The following is a 6,971-nucleotide window of genomic DNA, read 5'->3' as shown; positions in this document are numbered from 1 at the left end:
GTAACTTGAAACTCTTTATTTATAATAATTATAAATATATTTATGTGTCTATAAAACATGTGGTTTGTATTTTGAAATTTCAGAGGGGATGTTTGAAGAAAGCTTTCTCCAACTTGAGCCTAATTGTTACTGAAGTCATTGAACTTTTTCTTTTGAAAAACAAGCTTTTGGGTAAACCTCAGAAATAGCAATATGGGCTTCGCCATTTCAAAATATCAATTAAAACCAGGCAGGAATTCTCCTTTTTAAATATAGCTGCCCTCTAACCTAATTACAGGTCCACCAGTAACCATTAGCATAATTTAACCAAATTTCCCATAACAGTCACATTCTTCCATCATCCCTTGCTCTCTTTTGAGCATGGTTATCACGTGCTCACTGTCCTGTCACTTTGCCAAGCCATAGTTAACTCTCAACTGATATATGTCAGTCCAGCCCCTTAATCATTTAACTTTACTTGTCTGCCCCTCCTTTTTTATTACTCATACTTTTTTGTGTCTCTGGTATGCCTTCATCATGCCTCCAGGGACGTTACCTGCCTTCCTGCTTGACATAAGGCCTGGACCTACACATCCAGAAATGTGCTGTCCCCTTTTGGTGCGTATCACACTGTCAACGTCTGTCTGATGCCCGTTTCCCTTCAGCTGCTTCTGCGGTGGCAGGCGAACGCTCCAGGGCCACCAGTTCAACTTGTAGAAAGGATCTGCGCAGATTTTTAGCTAGTCTTTATCCCCCTACCATAGGTTTTGCTGGCTAGGGATACAGATTTCAGAAAACAACTAACTTCTTGTTCCGGTCCGTCACCTTAATTTTGTTGAAAATAAGCTTCTTCAAAGTTCTCCCCCAATTATAATTGAATTTAAGCCATACATTTCAGGTCTGGAATCTGTGTTGAACATTTCAGAATTCAGTGGTTTTGCAATTCAGCTATCAGTTTTTAGGACAAATAGATTCAGGTTTGGAAACTCATCAAGTCACACAATATGCAAAACCCATGAGGCTAAATCCATAGCTGTAACAGCATCTCTTGTTTTCTTTTCCAAAGGTTTCTGCAAATTTCTGTATCTTTGCACACTGGAACTCAAGGCCTGCAATATAGACAACGATTTTTCAGTATTTAGAATTTAGTTTTTAAACTAAGTGGTGACTCTCTGAAGCTCTGGTTAAGAAAAGCAGAAAGCCTAAAGCTGCATTAATTCTGCTGTTCATATCTGAACCCCTGAAAATAGCTCAAACAAATGCCAGTACCAATCTTTAGGGTAATACTTATCCCTATTCAGAGTGACATTTGTAGTTTAGAACATACTCATTTCTGCTCCGCTGATTTTCTGGGCACAGCGCATATAAGATGCATTGACAAAATTCATTTTTGTTAACAAGATTCATCCAGGTGCCTCCCTTCCTGACATTTAGAAAACATTCTTTTTCTTAATCTATTTCATCATGAGGGTGGAAAATCACCAGTTTCAATAAAAGTCTTTGAAATTTAGTATCTTTGGGATTATCTCATGTTAGTCAGTTGTAGAGATTTACTGGGTAATTCAAGACAGCCTTCATCTAATACATGCTTCGCAGTGAGTAATAAGAGAAATTAGCATCGAAGATAAACTGTCCCTTGTTGAAATTTCAGGGAGAGCTAATGTTTCCTGAGCTGACAGAACAAAACAGAACAAACAAGAAAAGTTTTACGTCAAAGCTGTTGTCTGAATGAAACTCCCATAGGCCGGAGAACGAACACGTAAGCCATGAAGTGTCTCAAAGGCTCTTCAAAAAACACAGGAATAGTCTCTTAAATACGATGTCTTTTGTATTATCCCTTTTGATTTTCTATCATCCTTGGCCCTTCGGGATCCTTGCTCAACTGGACATTTATGCAAGTAGGTAGGGGTCTTTCTGAATTCAGGCCTAAATCTCTAACGATATAAATGTCTCTTAATGCACAGTTACAGATCAGCTACTCTTTGGCAAATCTGGCTAGCTTGCACTGTAATGCTTCATGTTAAGAAAGTCCCCTACAGGGAATAAAACGCTGCTTATCAAAATAGTGGCTAAACAGGGCTGCTTCCAGTTCTGTGCTCCTCTCATGCCCTCCTGTGTACATATGTAGTAGGCCGAAGCAAAGAGCTAGAGAGCTGACATTTCTGCAAGGGGATGAAGTAAAGCAAAGAGAAGGCTACGGTCCGCTATGCTGACAGGGTTTTAAGCTGAATATAAGCAGATTTCTTAGAGCCTTTACATCTTAGGGCCAGTCAACAGCTCCACACCATGATTATAAGTGATTTGAGATACTCTGTAAGTCAGATAACGTTATTCATTTCTGTAAGTACAGAGCGAGAGAAGTGTTATGTATTCAGTTTTCTGCTGGATGCCCAGGTGGTTTAAAGGTAATGTTACAGTCTCCCCCTGCGTACTTTCGTTACCTATGAGACTGCCTTTCTAGCGCGTTCAGGCTACCGGGAAAACAGATGGAAATACTAAAACTCTTCTCTTCTTGGTTACAATGGAATCAATTATTATATTTTCCGCTAGCTTATAAAAGGATACATTTACCCAAATACAGGAAGACATTAAGTTCTGATGAAATCATAAAAACAACTTTCATCTTGCTTTTATCTTGCAATATTACATTTTGTGGTGCTCTGTCTATTTTCTGTAGATACTACATTGAACACAACAGCTTTATCTTTCAGCCTGACCTGCAAACTGTATGTTAGAACCAAAGTCTCACCAGTGTGGGACTACAAGAGGAATTACTTTGTCCATCTCAATTAACGTTGTTCATCCTGCAGTTCTGCTTATTGAAACACAAGTGCTTTCAAAAACCTGTAAAGCAGTGAGGTTACTGTTATGATTTATCAGGCTTATTGTCTGCATATAATAATATTCTAGCTTTCATGCTGTAAAATAGCTGCTGATGCCTGCACAGAGCTGAGCACGTATCATATTATGGTCTGATCCTGACTGATGCAGAGCATCCATAATCTTCACTTGTTAGTGCTTAGCAATTTTTAGAGTATTTAAGAAGCAAGTTAAAATCAGAAATTCTGAGCCGAAGAGGTAAACCCAGTACCCTATTCTAAAGAGCGCGTGTTGAGAGTCTCGTCTCTGTGGTGAGGAGGAAAGAACAGGATTACACAGAACTACTGGATGTCCATACTAGAAAGCTCAGTAGCTCCTTGCCTTTCGATCAAGCGTTTCACGATAGACTGCGAATGTTTATATAGATAATGCACTGTGGTTTTGATTTTCTGCTTTACTGCAAGTTTTTATGTCATGAGTAGAACTAGACTAGCAATAAAGAGCACGATTCAAAGTCCACTTCTGAGCTTGTGCCTACAAGTCACTTCTGATGGGGGCTTTTAATTAAACCTATCTAGAAAACTAGATAGATTTTTATTTCTCATACGATGCACAGTTGTTTAGTATGTTTTATAAGGGAGAGAATACTGCTTGCTCATTATATAGTTATCATGCACCATAAGCCATAGCCTAGTACATTTTTCATTGAATATGTATTAGTACAAAATCCTCTGTATAACGCTGCTCTAAAATACTAATTATACTTTGCTGTTAAATATTGAAATACTAAATATTGAAAAAAAATTAAAAGTTCAGTTAGGCATCAATACAGCCTATAAGCTACCTTGTCATTTTTCCTGACGTGGAGTTACTTCTTTGGATTTTTCACTGAAGGTTAAGTTAAAAGTGAGAGCAACTTTTGCGGAGGGAGTTTCCAGAACAAAATGTTCAGATGACATGTCCCATAATTCATCACCCCCAAGCCAAGGTAGCCCCCAAGAAAAACAAAAGTGCCATAACTTGTGCCAGGGCAGAGTGTGAGGGGCCGGCATCCTGGGGCGCTCGGTCTGACTGTGCAGGAGCTTTCCCCTGCGCCCCATTACAAAACCTATGTGCTCTGCTATCCCGCTCTGCACCCTCGCTTGCTCCCTGCTGCATCCCAGGACCGGGGCAAGATCCCACCTGCCCCTGGGTCTGCCAGCACCCCTCCCCTCTTCTCGGCACAAGGCTTCTCTCCCTGGAGGCAGCCCAGCTCCCAGCAAGCGTTGTGTAAGAGTGTTGTATAAGGGTGCCGGGGATGAGCCAGAGATATGAGGTGTTGCAGGTAGGGTTACAGGAGGGACTTGTGCAGATAAGCCAGGTCACCCTGTGGCCCTCCCTCTGGCTTTTAAAAGGGGATGTCAAGGGACAGTCGGTGAAGGGCAAGGAGCCGGGTGGCTTGCCAGTGCTTCTGAAAGGTGCAAAATCCCTTTTCCCACCTTGAGAAGAGACAGGAGGCAGCAGTGCTGGTCCCCCCGTGCTGCCTGAGGCAGCCACTTGATGAGTGGGAAGGGAAGCCTGAGGCTCACCAGGAAGCATGCGGTTCATGATGCGGACAGGGACTGGGATTAAAACCACAAAATTACTGTGCCCCCGGCCTAGGGGAGACTGGCAGCCACCATCTAAACCTGAAGCAACAGAATAAGGTCAAAAGCACCCTCATCCCCAGAGCAGTGCAACCCTTGCATATACCCATTGGTTAATCCGATGCATTTGTGTGAAGGAGGAGGCACTTGGTGAGAGTGGGAGAATGCTTAACCACATTGATTAATGTTAATTGGTTAATCGCCTTTCATTATGGGAAAAGAAAGTAAGTGCAGTAATTGGCAATATGGCTTGACAGTGTTTCTAGTTTGGAGACCAAAGCCTGAGAATTAATTCCAAACATCACCTTTTCAGGCTACAGGAGATAAAGATCCCAAAGATGTCTTTTTATTTGGGGCAGAATAGGAATATTCTTTTCCTGGTGCAGGGCTGTAGATCTGAAACACAACTCAGTATCAGAATGGAAGGAGCATTTTGCTACTTTTGTTTGAGGTATCCAGTATGAATGTGAGGACTACCTTGTTAAAAAAAAAACAGAAAAAGTAAGGTTGAACTCGAGTGACGGAGAAAGAGCACGTTGCCCGGTCTGCTGCCTTGGCTCTCTGGCGGGGAGATCATACGGGATGTGAGATAGCAACCTCTGAAGTTCGTGCTGCGTGCTCAGGGCTTGTGACTCAGAGCCATGAGACCTCGGCTAGCTCTTTGTGGGCAGATGAGTGCTCAACACACGAAAGATAATCTAATGAAGCCTGCTCCCTGTGATGTTAGCAAAGCTGAAACATAAAAATTGTGTCACTTTTGGCAAGAAAGGAACTTATGCTGCAGTGTCCGTGAAGACTCCCAGACATTACTGGCCTGATATGGTGGGGCCTCGCCTGTGATTCATCTGCATCCTTCCCATTTGTGCCTGTTCGTGTTCTTTTTAGTTGTAGCCTCTGAAAAAGAATCCGATTTTCTCCAGGATCTTCAGCATCTGTGCCTTGAAGAGGAACTTGCTATAATTCATGTAGACACGACTTACTCTTGTTGCTCATGTAAAGTAGCAACTGTGCTGGGCCTTCAGAAGACAGTCAAGGTTTGGGGTGCCAGAATGGGTTAAATAGCGCTGTACTTTCACAACATGTCCATCCATGTGCCACATTCTTTAGAAGGAAAAATAGGAAATTACTTCTGGCATATAAAGTGCAGGATAAAAGCATCCTTTTCAAAACATTTCTGATACGTTTGGAAAGATTATTAAAATCGCCATCAGGTACAAAGCAGGTATTACAAACGGGCTCGATTACTATGTATCTTTTGGTAGTTGCTAAATCGACCTAGTGGAGATGCTAGATGGGCAAGATGCTGTACATTCACACAGCAACACCAAGACCTGCTCCGGCAAGCTTATTTTCTAGACAGATAAGAGGAGAAAAAGAGGATGGACGCTCTCCATTTTAAACTATGGGACACAGGAAGACTGTGCCAAAGCCAGATACGTTAGTATAATGCTTTAAACAAAAGACTATCTTTTCCTACAGTCATTTCATAATTAGTTTTTTTACACAAGTGACAGCTGCCTTCATGCCAAGTGCTGGTCTCATCAGGGAAAATGGCAAAGCTCCCAAGATAGCTAGAATTTTTCTCTTTATACAGAATCCATTGAAGAACTTTGTTATGTCTCCCTTTTTTTTTTTTTTTCCCTCCTTTTTAATAGATTGGCACAAAAACAATAATTTTAGGATTAGTAACTAATTATTTACAGGAGCGGCAGAATTTTTATTTAAAACACTCAACTGTTTACTTCAAGAGCACTTGTGTGTCACTGAGTCACCAAACCACAATTAAATTCTGGGAAATGGCTTATTGTTGAGGTTCACGGGGTCCCATGACATGGTGGGATGGGTCAGAGTCTGATTTTAATTGGAGGCCTGATCTAAATTTGTATCCTTTTTAATCTTTTGATTGACAGACTGTGAAAAATTTTGAAGTTCCACAAGATGTCAGTAGCAAAAGAAAGATCTCGTATCGTCGCCTCTGGTTGTGGTGTTTGTGCATGGCAAATATCAAGCAGAGTACTTGCTTTTCCCTTAAGAGTTTAAGGAGATGATACTGTCTTTTCTGAGAAGAGCCCAGACGGAGTCTCGGGTGGTTTGCTTGGAAGAAAAGACAAGGAGATAAAAATACATTGTAACATGTATGCTGGAGGATATTTTACCAGTTCGTGCTCTAAAACTTTCAGTAGGCTTTGCTTTGCACTTGCTTTACAAATACAGTAAACATTATGGGGTTGGGTTTTTTCCCCTTTTTTCTTGTTTGTTTGTTTGTTTTTTTTTTCTGGGGTGGTGGTGGTTTGGTTTTGTTTTGTTTTGTTGAATCATGAAGCAATTCTGAATCTTGGAGTAGCAATTAATTTAGTTTAAAGATTTACCAGATGTGCCCGGTTAATGTAATGAGGCATAAAGTGATGACAAAGATAGGGAATACGTTACGGAGAAGACAATAGAGCTGTTAATTCAGAAGGTCGAGATTTGCATGGAAAGACACCCCACCTCACCCCACCCCACCCCCAGTGCTGCAGTGCAGACGTGGGTCCGGCGTGCAGCGCG

This window comes from Aptenodytes forsteri, unplaced genomic scaffold (assembly GCF_000699145.1).
Source record: "Aptenodytes forsteri isolate BGI_AS27 unplaced genomic scaffold, ASM69914v1 Scaffold9, whole genome shotgun sequence".
NCBI classification, from domain to species: domain Eukaryota; kingdom Metazoa; phylum Chordata; class Aves; order Sphenisciformes; family Spheniscidae; genus Aptenodytes; species Aptenodytes forsteri.
Note: the sequence above shows the minus strand (reverse complement) of the source record.